Source organism: Callionymus lyra, chromosome 1 (genome assembly GCF_982586985.1).
Source record: "Callionymus lyra chromosome 1, fCalLyr1.hap1.1, whole genome shotgun sequence".
In the NCBI taxonomy this organism is placed as follows: domain Eukaryota; kingdom Metazoa; phylum Chordata; class Actinopteri; order Syngnathiformes; family Callionymidae; genus Callionymus; species Callionymus lyra.
Window position 1 is genome coordinate 18,448,870 of NC_141818.1, and position 15,416 is coordinate 18,464,285.

The following is a 15,416-nucleotide window of genomic DNA, read 5'->3' on the forward strand; positions in this document are numbered from 1 at the left end:
TGTGTGATCTTCCAACACACTAACATTGAACCTCCCAGCGAGACGAGTTAGGTGTTGACCTTTAATGCCTTTTTTGTGGCCATAAATAACCAACTCTGTCATGTCTTTATTGAGCTGACTAAGGTTTTTTGCATTACTTGTCAATAATATGATGAATACGATTTATAAAATGTCACGCGAGTAAACTGTTTAAAGAGGCTCATATATAGATTTTTCTTCATAATTACATTAGAGCAAAAGGTTCCACTAAATGATGCATTCCAGAAATCGATTGATCTTTCCCATATGTGGCCCGTCATCGCCTCAATGTGAAGCAGTTCAGCTAAAGTAATGGATAGATATTTACAGATGGAAAATATATTTTTGTTTATTTAATGTAGTCCTAAGTATTTAGTCAGATGGTGTAATTATGGGTTAGTTCAACAAAAATGTTCTCAGTTTCTACTCACCCTCATGTCGAGTAGGGTTTGGGATTCTTTTTAGAGTCATAGGCAAAAAAGTATGTTCACTTTAATGTACACTTAAAATCATCCAAATACCACCTTAGTGTTCTTTTGTTACTTCCATCTTGTATTGAAGACTCGATGTGAAGAATTATTACGGAAAGAACTTTTAAAAGTCTATATTTAAGTTTGGGGTAAAAAAAAAATGAGTGGACTGAAAACGCTCATGATATTTACCTACAGTACTTCGTGTCTGTGAAGAATGTTATATTTTAAGCTTTTGCTGCATCCAAGCTGAAAATATAATAGATATATTCACTTTTTTTCTGAATAATACCTCTTGTCGAGGCTTCAAAACAAGATGGAAGTAATAGACAAGCAGCATAGAGGTATTTGGATCTTTGTAAGTGTGTCATTTTGGATGCAGATGAAGACAAAGACACTCAGTTGCTACTTTAAAATCGACTTATATTTTTCCCTATAACTTTTAAAATGAACACATCAGAAAAGAGTCGAAAATAAGTAAACTTTGGGTGAACTATTTCTTTAAATTTAAACTTAAACTGATTTTTTTGACCACTAAACCAGACTGAATATTTTAGTGTTTTACTTTACTTTCATGAGTTCAATAATTCAACAATTTGGATAAGTTGTCAAAATAAAAACATGGAAAAAATGAATAGATTGTTTTTTTTATTCTGGTTATATCTTATTGATTTCACTATACTTATGTATAATACACTATAATTCTCAGTGCTTTTTCTTCAGTATCGGTTTTAATTTGGATTAGTAAAGTTGGTCAATTATGATTATTCATTTCTGTCCTTTGATTATGATGAAATACATTAGAGTTGGATGAGGGTGTGATCTAAATCCTGGAACTTGGATATTTTCCAACGTAATTCTTAAATAATGTTTCGTACATTTTTGAGGTCAAAAGAAAATAAAGGGAGAAAGAAGCACAGCTCTCCATCTCAGTGAGCAGGAATGTCACCCCCCGCTGTGAAAACGAGCTTCTGAATAAAACATACTTGTACTTACTTACCGTCTTATAACTTTATACAACGAAGCTGTTCTCATGAATACCGGTCCTGTAATACGTCTGGATCAGGGGCGCTGGTACCGCAGGAGCGAAAGTCTCTAGTGGATTTTCGGCAGACTTTGAACGAATCAAGGTCAGACACCGGGGACGCGAGCGTTGCTGCGCTAACCTGATGAGCGAGGGGGGCTGCGGGGACACAGGGGAGGCGGCGAGCAGCAGCTTTGACTGATAATGGAACAGCAACGCTGGCTTGTGTCCTGCTGTTCGCCTGCTGAGTCCAGGCCCAGAGGCCAGCCAGCAAGGAAGTGACCCTGTCTATGCCAGTCTGCTCAATTTAACGCCGATATCCATCACGCTCGGTCGATCGATGATGACTTCTCCACCAACAACCGGGCATGCCCACAGGGGGGACGACCCCCTGATCTAAGGCTGATTTCTGCACCGGGCTGTGATCGAGATCTATACTGCCAGCTTAGCTTGGCTTAGCTTGGCTTAGCTACCCTCCGGGCAAAAAAGCACACAGGTCAGTTCAAATGAAAAGTCAGTATAAAAATACAATTCTCTTACACATCAGTGGACAAGGATTAACCGGACAGGACTGAGGAAGAAGTGGATACTCGTCAATAATACGTGGTCGGGCAGATACACCGCAAAATGTGTCAATCCACGCCTGGGCTGTTTCCTTTCTCCAGAAGTTACTCGGAATGTAAACAGAACAAATGCAAGGGGCCATCAAAACAGATGAATCACCATGTAATTGCTGCAGAAAGATCTTCTGAAAAATGACACAGGCGCCCAGAAATTGATTTGACCCTTTCAAAAAGCCGCCAGAAAACATTTTAGACAGGTAATATTTTGATGCTAACATAAAAGTCAACCGTTCGGAGAAATATTCACCGGTGATACTTTTATAAAGCTTTTATCAAATCATATGAGCAAAGAGGTCGCAGCAGATCAATCCCACTAACTCCGACACTTTTTTACAGCGGGCAGTCATGCGCCAATAAATACCAAAGCAGAGGCTTTATAGACAAAAAGTTGGAAGTGTTTTTAAGCCTTAAATTACTGATAAACATAAACAAACTATCTAACATGTAAAAAGTAGGTATTTGCTAGTGATGAAATCAAAACAACTGTTTTTTTTAGGGCCCGAAAACAAATGTGGTTGAGGTTTCCCTTGTGTGGTCTCTGGGTCAAGGTGAACCTCTGGAAGACCTACACCACTGCATATGTATTTATGGAAGCCAATCTTTACCTGATTTTTACAAAGCCTTAAGGGCAAAACACACAGTAAACAGCTGTTACTGTAACGAGGGGAAAAACATCCAATTGTGCAACAAAAGTTAAGTACAACAAATGTCAGCAGCAAAGGGAAGCGTGTAGACAAAAAAAAACCAAAACAATTTGTTATGACTATGTCGCGGATAAAACAATTATACATTTCTTAGACTTTGCCCACTGACTTTAAAAAATAAAAACTGCACGTCAGGACTCATCACTGCTGCTGAATACTGTAGAAGGAGATGCTCAACTCTTGTTAATTACAGTTCAAAATGAAATGTCCAGATCATAAACACTTCAGATGTATGAAGTTAATACTTAAGACGAATGTGAACTTGGAGGCTTTAGAACATTTTGAATGATTAACTATGAACTAAACTAGTACTACATTTTAAAACTGGTGAACTGAACTTTGAACTAATTCGCATAGAAAGTGAACTTTCCAAACAATGCAAGTCACATATTTATTGTATTTAGTTCATCTCACTTCCTTTATATTTATTTTATTTATTCTATTCTATAATTTAGTCCACAAGACAACAAACAATTATGTGTGTTTTTTACAATATAAGCAATACATTCCAATTTATACATTTCTATATCTGACTTAATCCACTTTATAATCCAGTGCCCCGTATAGTTCAGATAATATGGTAAATAGTATTTATGTTTTTTAATGTTAGGAGAAAGAAACTAATAATAGTACCACGGGTCCACTGTCAGTACAGGATTTACACAACTACAGTATTCACATGAGTATGTTCACTGGCCTCTCTCACTCAAAAACGAGGCAATCGAAGAATTTTCGGATTTCATTACAGTATTTACAAACTGACGATGTTTTAAAGTAAAGTAAAACGCTGTGATTTTTGTTTTGTTTTCACTGTGTGTCAGTGTTGTTGTTGTATGTGTTGTATGAGTCTCGTTAGATCAACAATGATGAGTTTTAATATAAAAGTTAGTTTCAATCATTACAAACAAAACAATGACCTGTTACCAGCGATCTAGAATAATCTCTTTTTTTTCCTAATCATTTTGATGGAAAGTCTCAATTTAAATGTTTTAAATCAACTGAATTCAAAGTTTAAATAAACTTGAGTTGCATGTTTTTGGATGAATATATAAAGGATTCATTCATGAACCTCACTGCACATCAAATGTTATTATAAAGACAATGGTTCAGTGTTTTGTTAACGAATAAACTTGCACAAAACAGCCAGTTTACATTAATTATGAGTTTTTTCCAATGAAGTTGCATTTTTGAACGATATTTCGTACGTGACATCCGTCAAAACATCGTCACAATATTGCGATCTGAACTGTGATCGATTGTTTCTGTCTGGTTGCTGACGGAGTTATGGAGGCCAGTGCGCATGCTCGTGCGAATACAGTAATTGTGTTAATCCTGTACATGCACATCAGCTCCTAGCAATCCCTCGCTTGGAAGGTAGTCAAAGACCTTTTTCGGTGCCAAACCTCCAGTAGAGGAAGAGACGACATGAATTGACGTGATGTAAGATTTCAGGAAATGTTGGCCCACACTTCTCTCCTCTACAGCGTTCTGCATGAGCCGCACATTCATCACTGTTTACTGTCCCGATTAGCATTTACATGTGCAGCGCTCCACATGCAGACTTCAGCAGCCGCAATTAGTGCTCCCACTTCATCATCACCCCTCCAGCTATAGTAGGAACTAATGGATTGCACTCTTAGGAACGATCCATCACTCCCTTATTGTAAATTTTGTGAGTCATACAATTAGAAAGACGCCGCCACAGACCACCCAAAACAACTGCAGAACCTGGGAAACGATTTGGGAAAACAGGCGGAAAACGGTACTTTCAAGCAAGGTGTGTCGTGAAAGCTTTTCCCGATAAACAGCTTGCACAATATTAGCTGTGTGCCTGTGAAATTTCAGAAGGATTAGCCTGAAAAGTCTTTACTCTGTGTGGTTTACGGGGCTTGATAAATGGTTCTGGAGATATCACTCAGCTGGCAGAGAGGATGTGCATTGCGACAGAAGGAACGGAATCGAAAAGAGTAAAATGAAACATTCATTGCAGGATGTTGATAGATGGCTTTATCATGTGGGAACAGAAGTGGCCAGAGGAGGCCGGGGTGATGATGTATTGTTTAACGATACATTGAAGCGGCGCATGAATGCAAACGGCTGCTTTCATTTCTCCTCATCTCTATGCCCACAAATGCTCATGTGAGTGAGCACAGTTTGGTGTCTGGCTCGGAGCAGGGAGACGGATGAATCCCGATATGATGTATGTTCTGTCCTCCCGCTTCCTCTCCATCACCGGGCTTCCACAGCATGGGAAACGATGATGAGGGCGGCCCGGACAGAAGCATATTACTTCACTATGGTGAAAGATAATGGAGCAGCCTCCTACTGTGCAGAGGAAGCTGCTCAGACATCCAATTATTGCCTTTAAGATCCATCTCAAGATGACCCAAAAACCACTGCTCTTTCACACTTTAAGTGAAATGGTCGATGCTGAGAAAAAGTATATATTTATCTTAGATTCAAGAGGGGAATTAAATATGAGTAAAAATAAACTCTTTTCACCTTAAATATATGTTGTATATATTTCAATCTATAATTATGCCATTTATTTCAAGAGAAATCTACAATGATAGCAAGATCAACTTATGCTGTAAAAGAACGATTGAACCAAAGATGCATTTAGGAGAGACTTAGCCTTAAAAATAAATGCTATATGCTGTCTTAACCAGTCCGGTAAAAGACCCGCTTCCCTATATACGTTATCAGCCACTAGGTTGCTAACAGACTTCCTGTAAAAACTTCTATTAAAACCTATTTTCTTTGTATTTTCTCTGCAGAGACAATAAGGTTTTTTTGTGAGGAAGCTTTATAAACAGACTCCGTCTCCCCAGAGATGAGCTCATTCTGACAAATGAAAAAAGGTTGTATGTGGGTCTCTAACTTGCAACCTCAATAAGATCAAACGTGTGTCATTACCAACTGAGCTATATGAAACTTTTGGGCGGGGCTTTCGGCGCATCAGAGATGTTGCGTATTACAGCATTCCTGACGAAATCCTTTGACTTTTACTGATTGAACGTAAAAGGTAATGTAAGCTATTTGAGATCAGACGTCCAAACAAAGTTGTCACGTTGTCTTGACAATACCGATGCGTCAGATGATTGGCTGAATGTTGGTTCAAGTAGCTCAGTACTCTTTTGCTATTGGCACTATTATGCCAACATTTTTACATTGGGCTTTGAATAAAAAATATATGAATAATTAAAAAGGCTATGAATTAAAAGTATTTAATTAAGATTTTTTTTTTTTGATAATTAACAAAAATACAATATATAAGAATATATGACAATAACCATTTTTAACTCTATGTGTAAATGAAAATGTATTAATTTTCAAATTATTTAATTGATTTTTCCGATCATAAATAAATTAAACCTTTCATTTAAATATAGAAATCATTAAATTATATTATTAAACAATTCAATATTTTAATGGCACTGATCTTATTCCATACAATGCAATCCAGGATACACTTGCAATTTTTGAAGAAAGGGTCTATGGTGCACGGAATACACTCAGTGTAGCACGAATATGTAAAGGTGTATCTTATCTTATCTTAAGGTTTATTCCTGATTGTCTACCTTGTAAATTCTTCTGGGAATAACTTTCTAGAAGAACAATGTTCGACAAGTCTATCCTAAATGATCTGAAGGAGGTTTCCAGGACCTGACCACTGATAAGCAGATATTGTCAATAGTGGTTTTATATCAATAATGTCAAAAATATTTTCAACTAAAGGGTTTGTCCTCATGTTAGAAAAAGAACAGATACATTGTACTGCTTATATCATTGAATTCAGGTGGTTGGAGTCTCAGCTACTCAGGAAAAGAGACAGAGAACACCCTGGACAGGTTACCAAAACATCACATGGCATCTATAGAAAGAACATCCGAGATCATTTAGACTTTTAAGACTTTGTGCTGTAGCAGGAAATGTGAGCGTGTCGATGATTTCCACACAAGCACATCAGGAAGTGAAAAAAAACACCCATTGAGTTCAGACATCATTTTCCTCTCTTTGCCCACTATTACTGTCCGACATTTACAGGTCATCCTTGAAAGGCTGCAGAGATGGTTACTTGCCAGTAAAATACTGCTGCATTCCAGTGGTGTAAGACGTCCAGCTATCTTCCTAGAAACCCAACAAAAATGTTGAATGAACCAATGCACAGTTCACACGGCAATGACATGGATTCGTTTTTATCTAAATGATTGTATGCTTTCTTGTTTTATAAAGTCTTGCCTATTTTGTACAAATTACAATGAAAACAGCAAGAAATATCGTAAAAAATATTCATGGATCCAGATGGTAGTCTTCTCTTCCTTGTTTCATAATCAACATTTCAAAAAAGCAGACTTCTTGGAGAAGGTAATGAAGCACCAAATACAACACATGCTTAGTACTTAACTAGAAAGAGTGCATTTACTGAAAAAAATGCAGTGTGAATGCTGACCCTGCTGTGCTGTGAAGGTAGTAGTGGAATTAGTATTTAAAGTAGAACAAGTGGAATTAGTAGTTAAAGTAGAAGAAGTGGAATTAGTAGTAAACGTAGAAGTAGTAGAAAATTAAAAGTAGTAGTAAAAGTAGAAGTGGAAATATTAGTGAAAGTATTAGTGGAATTAGTAGTTAAAGTAGAAAAACGGAATTAGTGCTAAAATTAGAAGTAGTAGAAGTAGTAGTGAAAGTAGTAGTGGAATTAGTAGTAGAAGTATAAGTAGTAGGTCAAAGTGGAAAGAGTTGAAACAGGAGTTGAAGATTTTCCACATTGAAATGAATGAAGTAGAAAAAGAGGAATAAAAGAAAGAGTGGAAGAGATAAAAGAAAGCTAGAACATAGCCCGCATTTCGGAAACAAACTGAATTGATAAAAGTTTGAATGGTTTAAAACAGATAGAATTTGTGGGAGGAGATTTGGTAAAAAGTTTAGGTCAGAAGAAAACAGATAGTTGTGTGAACGCTTCCCAGCATTCACACAACTAGGAACTTAAATGACGGTTCCGAGATGTTCTCTGACCAAACCTTCATGGCTCAGAAAGTACTCAAAGAACCTAAATTCACCTAAGGCAACAGCCTTCTCATTTATTTCATTGGAATAATTGCTGAACAGACAGACCTCCTGCCTCACAGTTGGAAATTGGTGACAAAGTGTTGCGCTTGGCCCCGAGCTCATTAACGAGGGTCGGCGAAAACTCAGGAGGAGCCCTCATCAAAGGCCACATCTGCAAAAAGGAGCTCTTTTTGAATGTTGCTGCTCCACCAGGAGGCGTCACCCAAAGAGGAGCCCCCCTACTTAGCCGAGGAAATGCAATGAAAGGAGCTTTTTATAATAATCAATTCCAGCAAGGGCACAGTATATTACGAGACGCCGTAAATGGGAAGAGAATGGTTCTGACGAGCCGTTTGAGTTACAGGCCGTAAATGCGATCAAACGCAGTATAAGCTTCCCATTACCAGCAGTCATTAGCAATATTACATTACAACCTTTCTGGACATGGTCCGTTATAGATCCTTGTTCGGTTTATGAGATTAATTCTGGTCAAAACGCAGAAGCTTTTTTTTTTTTTTTTTTCGTGGCGACGAAATACAGTCTAGCCTATTAGGCTAATTAGTGCTAATCACAGATGAAAGGGCCGGCAGCAACAAAAGTGCACAAGCGTTTTGTCAACACAAGCCTTTAGCGGGCTCGCTCAGCCTGATTAAAAGAGATTTGAAAATTATCTCCGGAAAATGCTTCCCGTTATCCCTCCAAGACCTTTTTTTTCCCGTCTTTTATACTTAGAAAAATACGCCTTTCCAACCTTGATAAGGCTCAGTAATGACTCATTTAAAAAGGTGTTTTAATTAGGTTATGCTAAACGTATTGTTTATGTCCTAATTTGCTTTTATAAAGAATAAATACAAACATAAATAAATATATTAATTAAACAATGTAGGCTTTGTGGAGGAAGTGATGTTGCCTATTTGTATTCCTTCATCTACATTCAGGAATCAGGATAGTGTAATACAATATTCTCATAAATACAGAGTACCACAAGTTGTAAATGTCTATTTTAACCACAGATTCCACAGAACAACGTGGTATTTCTGCAATTATTTAGAAGACTTTTTACTGTCAAGTATTTAGACTCTTATTGGACTACTATGTGCAGATTTGTTTCTATGTCAGTAAACAAGATTTGCTTTTTATATCAGAATAAAAATGACTAACTCAGAGACTAGGGCTAATGATGAAGCTCCATGAAACTTTATCCTGTTTTCTTCTCTTATACAGTATATTTGGCTTTGGACAGATATTATTTGCATCTTGGACGCCACATATTGAGCTCTGAGAAATATGACGCCGCCTTATAAAGCTTCTTCAGTCTATCAAGAGTCGCCATATTGTTATCATGAATTAAATATCATTACTTTAAACCAATTCATTATTTCTATAATAATCCTTAAGAGAAAAAAATACCCTGAATTTGACGGTTTGTGTGACGGTTGTGGAAGATAAATCTACAATCTAAGAAAGACAAATTGCTCTGTAATAATTCATGTGTAGTCCGGACTATGTTTGACGTCAACAAGCATCTATATGTTTTTTCTTTGAAATGTAAATAACACTTGTTCTGCAACACACATGTCCAACTACAGGGGTCTCTTGCTACATCACAGTTCATCTTATATGGTCTTGCAGTTTCACAGATTGTCTTTAGCATAAAATACTGCGTATTTAGCTATAATTAAATATTTAAATAGTACTTTTGATATTTTATGTCTAAATGTGTGAATCAACCAATTGTTTTGGGTCCGAATTGTAAACTTTATGGTTTGCATTTTGTTTTTCCATAAGAGTCAGGTATGAAAAAAATAAGGAAAATAATGTTCTGTGGATAAAAAACATTTCAGAAGGGGGAAGGGACGCAGTGTGATTAGAGGAGCTGAAATATATTGTTCAAGTCTTTAAGAAACAATATATAATTTAGACAAATGTATAATATTATATATAATATGATCTAAAAAAGGGGTTATATTATATTTAGGGGTTTTAAATTTAACTTTGTAAAGGTAAATTATTGATGTTAATAATCTATTTTTAATTGAATTATTATAATTATGATCAAAAATAACAATTACTTGTAAGTAAAACATTTATCTAATGTAAGAACAAACCATATTACTTATAGTGTGACTATTTTATAATAATAATAATAATAATTGTTTTTATAATATATATATATATATATATAAAGTATGAAACCTACTTCATACATCACAGCCTACTGCAATCAGTGTGTGTGTGTTTGTGTGTGTATGTGGGGGGGTGTGTGTGTGTGTGTGTGTGTGTGTGTGTGTGTGTGTGTGTGTCATTTGTTAAATTGTTGAGTAGGCGTGGAAAATGTTTCCATGAGTCAGAGTCAATTTCCATTTTCCATTTCTTTAAAACAACAATTACAAAGTTGCATCAACTTTTTAAAGACAACACTATGAACACTGTGTGTCATCATCTAAACGTCACTCATTTCAAACCCAAGGTTTCCACACTAATCATATTTTCCTCGCCACAAACAGAAACGCATAATGTTCTATCTCTCAGCAATTTATTTGCTCTATGAAATTACATCGCAATCATTTTTTCTTTCCAGGTGAATTCCACTCCCCCTTGACGTCACGCTAATATACAATCCCAATGAATTCCAGCTTTACCGGGGCATGTAATTACCATATAGAATGTTCATCCGTGGTCCACATCTACATGTGTGACTTCAGTCCAGTGTGTGTGTTACTGGAGTTTGTTTATCCTTTGCAGGAGAGAAGGTGGCGCTGGTGTGTGTACGAGGGTTCTGACAGGGCTACTCCTACATTACTTCCTTTTTTTTTTCTATCATCCACCAGTGTAGCCAGGGATGGCTGAGGAACTTATCTGTGGGCTTTTCATGCCACAGTGATCCCAAGTAATCTAATTCAGCCTTCGCCTTTCACCGCTTGTGTGCTTCTCATATACTGGAGCATGCAGATTGTAGAAGCCGAGTGTGGCACTACGGGTGTGTGTAGGTGTGTGTGTGAACGGCACTGACAGGGGGAGAAAGGGGGGGCAAAGGGGGACAGACACAGTTAATGAGTTTTGAATGCGTCTGCATGTGTAAGTGGTTGTGTTGTTGTGGAGTGTGTACGTGAAAACATTCTCCACCTGGGAAGCATTGAGTTGAATTTTAATAAGAAAAAGGGAAATGTTTTGATTGTGTATGTTCTGATATTGAAGTCTGAATAATAATTATTAGTTTGTAAACTTTATTTAATTGTCAAGAAATATATTTTGCTATAATTCGCCTATAAAATAAAAAAAGTATATATAACAAATCACAGTATTAATTAGAAATTGTAGCATCTTGAGTCAGTGGGTTGACAAGTCGTTGACTTTAGGAAAACAACGACTTAATTCGATATTTACGGATTCACAAGCCTTTCAACTAGAAAGAGAAACAAATTAAAATGGAAATTTGTGAGTACAAGCACCTTGTGGTGTTCATATAAATCCATCTTGGCTTCCTCCTCCTCCGTGCGGCTGAAATCATCGCGGACCTGATTGATTTTGCTGCATATTACAAATTATTTCTAATATCAGGCTAATTTTGATGGATGTTTGCCACATTGATGAAAGTTAGATGATTTATATCAGCCATAAAATGACTTTTCTCTGTAATAAGGCAATTGAAAAGCAGGCATGTTGAGAATGATTGATGGCCTCATATTTGGAGTGATTCTTTCTTTTTTTTTACCTCTTTACATGTCTTTCGGGTCATTTTATTTTGAAAGTTTTCAAGGGGGTGGTGGGTGGGGTGAAAGGGTAAGGAAAATAACTACTGTAATTTCAAATTCAAAGTAGTTCATTATGTATAACCCAGTTATGATTATTAATAAGTGTCCATAAAAAAGATTTTTAGATATCAAATTAATTTTATCATGGTCTTCTCCTGGGGTCCAGTCGTGGGGGCAGCAGCTTTAGCGAAGAGGCCCAGACTTTTCTCTCTACAGCTACATCGTCTTGTCTTTGAAGGGGAACCCGAGGTGTTACCTCTCCAGCTATCTTGGGTCTCCACTGTGGTCTCCCACCAGTAGATCATGGCCCTGGACATTTCACCAGATATTGGAGGAATTCTAATCAGATTCTCGAGCCAACTTAATTAACTCAATGCGACCTGTAGCTCTACTCTCAGACTCTCCCTTATGACTGTGCTTCTCATCTTATATTTAAGGGGCAGCCGAGACCCCATGTAAAAATTTTCAAGTTGCATTTCATAACTTTTATCTATTATCTTTTTTCTTTTGGTCACCACCGGCCGCTCTCGACCAAAGTGAGGGTAGATATGTAGATCGACTGGAATACTGAACGCTTCGACTTAACTCTCTTGCATCGTATGCATAACTGGTGACGTCGGACCAATCCCTCCTGTCCATCACACGCTCCGTTCTCCCCTCACATGTGTAAAGGCCCCCGAGATGCTTCAACAAATGGGGCAGGATCTCATCCCCAGCCTGGAGATGGGACCCGGCCTTATTTCGGCTAAGTAACATTGACTCCAATTTAGAGGTACAGATTTTAATCCCTGCTGCTTCAAACATGGTTGCAAGCCTGGGGAGGCAATTTGGTTGGATTAAGGAGGTCTTAAATATTCCCCCCATCCGCCCTATACCGAACAACAGCAGTGTTGACAATGCATTGACAATCCTTAAGGATATGCCACTTTCTTCTTGACGGCATCCTTCAAATTGGTGTCCGCCAGTGGATTCTGGGATTTCTGCCCCAAAGGCACCTCCAATCAGAGGCCACAACAATTGAACTGTGACGCATTTGGACTCAGTGTCCACTGCCTTGCTGCTGGACTTGGTTGAAGCTCTCCGGTTATAGGTGAAGCTCGACAAGGGATTGGAATAGTGAATGCGACGTCAGGTGGACGGGACTCTGATTGAGGTGCTGACCGAGCACGGTCGTAAACTGGATGCCATTCTCGCTCAGAATGGCCGACCGCCTGCGGTTTATGACCTCGTCCGTGCATCAGGTACCATCCTCGAGAGAATGTCTGCCAGGCTTGATGCATAATTCGGGCATTTGGAATCGACGGAGAGGGCACTGAAAAAACTGAGTGGTTTGTGGAGAATTCCAGCCTGTTCTAAATCCATACTCGCCCCAGTCAAATCAAATTTCTCCGTGGAAGACATGTCACCATGACGCTCCGCTACCATTCCCCCTACGCCCATGGGCTCTGAATTCCTCTCGGGACCAGCTTCCAAGGCCGTACACCACCTGCAGGCAGAGACTGAGGAAGTTCATGGACACGTACTCCTACAACTCACCGCCTACGTTCTTTTGTCTGTGTCTGTGTTTGTGTGTCTGTGTTTGAGCTGTGTTTTTTTTTTTGTATCCGTGCACTGCTCCCCCTTCAGGAACAGGGCAGAGACTCATTTTTTTCTCCACCACACCACCCCCACCTTCCATTTCACCTTTCATGTGATTCAAGTTTTGTGATTGTCTCGCATTTTTCCACTGCACCACATGTTGAATTTCCCTGTGGGATTTCTCAATGGAGATCAATAAAGTATATTGAATTTAATTTAATGTGAGGCACTCTCTGAAAGTTAGCATATGGAGACATTGGATGGTGGTCCAGAACCTCTTCAGAGTCGTGCTGAAGTTATTCTACACGGCCTCTTAAAACTGGATTTTTGCCTCAGCAAACACCAGCTTGCTGCTTCAGGAGTCCAACAACCCGAACCTGCTCCTTTCTTCAGCCTGATGGCTTCTTTTGACCACAGGGGTCCACTAGTGTGTTCTAGGATTCTAGGATAGAACCTTACAGCCACACCTCCAATCAAACGCCTCAACAATTGAATCGTGATGCATTTGAACTCGATGTCAACTGCCTTTCCAAAATTACAATAAAGCCTGTTGGAGGATTGAAATAATTTGAGGGAACAAAAAATCTGAATGGATTTTAAACTACAAATGAACTGTCAGAATCATTAGCATGTGTTCCTTTGTAATATTGACAATACACTTGACTTGAGACATTGTTTCGAGGGCTTTGCGATTCTTCTTATGCTTGATTCTATTCCCGTGTTTTACTGGAAAGCCGTACAAATCACATCTTTTAGATTTAAAGTTGATTGTGTGAAAAGAAATCCATATGTTCCGCGAGTTCAGCGACGGAGCTGTTCATACATCAGTGACATGAAAAGGATGCGAGAGAAGGAATGGCAGCATTCAACACACAACTTCAATTACCGTGGGAACGGATCAGCAGCTGAGGATGCGTCCTTTTTCCGCCGAATCCAGGAACAGCCGCCCACGGGCATCTATCATCTACACAGCTACAAGCAACACGAGGAGAATAATGCAGCAGGCGCGTCTGCGACGTGCAGATCACAGGCACAGAAATAGAAATGAATGCAATCTTTGTTTAAGTAATCAGTGTGTCGTTCCCTTTAGTCAACACCATCAATGTTGCCCATGTTTTTCACCTGAATATTCCCGATTTAAATCTGTGCCCACGGGTGCTAGAAGGGTTCTTTCGAGGGTTTGGTTGGTTTATCAACACAACCAAGAACTATGACACACAGCCCCGGGCGACTCCTCAAGCTAGAGAAGGACTTCAGATCCTTTCTAAGTTGTCCTCTGCTGTCTTTGTGGAAACTGTGGATATTTAGAGTTTGTTTTGTGTCCATGTCACAGTGTTTCTGTTTCAGTGCTCTTTTTTTTTCTTGGTGTCGCATACCAATTTAACCATAGGCAACCTCTGGATATGGTCCTTCAATATTCTCCATTGCTGGTTTGGACTTTACCAAAGACTCTGAGTTCCTCCCACAGCCATAAAACAGATAATCATTTTCGACTTTTCCTTTCAATTATGTTTGGGTGATGTCTTAGACTGCCCACCAGCCCAAGATCAAAAGTAGCTGCACAAGCTTCAAACCCACCCTGGACAACAAAACTAAAAGATAGGAAATTGAATGTCCTCTGTTAGCGAGATTAGGGGTTCACTGACTGTGGTTCCTTTTTTTTTGAACAACGTATTTCCAAAAAGCATTAATGAAATGTTTGCATTTTTGCATGCATTTTTTTTAGTAATCATCATTCAGGTATATTGGTAAGTTTTTGTAGTGAACCTTTACTAAGTTAAGTTGTGTTGAGTTGTTTTAGTGCCATGTGGGACAAGCACCTACGTGGAGGTATGCACCATCTTAGTGTTATTCTATAACCTTAAAAGTCGGAACCAGTTACCAGTACCATCATTCTATGATGTCTCTTCCTCACTGATATAACAGAAACATATACAAACACAAACAAACTTTCTTGATATTCTTGGGAAACAGACACTGCGGTCACCATGTAGAAAAAGTGTTCTCTTTTCTCAACAAATTACAATGTAGTCAAAAATGGATTATAAAACATAGCAGTGTTATTGTTCTTAAGGTCATGGCTCAATCGTGGGGCTCCTGTGTTAGTCTCAACGATGTATTATCTCGGTCTTGTATTGGCCTTTTATTCTCTCTGACTCACTTAGTCTCTGGCCATAATAGAGGTTGCAAAGCATCAT

The 15,416-nt window shown here is 38.4% G+C and overlaps 1 protein-coding gene across 2 annotated transcripts in view; it reads right to left on the bottom strand.

Annotated features, from left to right (window-relative positions):
* LOC148088281 (transmembrane protein 132C) overlaps nucleotides 1-15,416 on the bottom strand; it is a 185,200-nt gene that overhangs the window by 41,294 nt on the left and 128,490 nt on the right. The window lies entirely within an intron of this gene.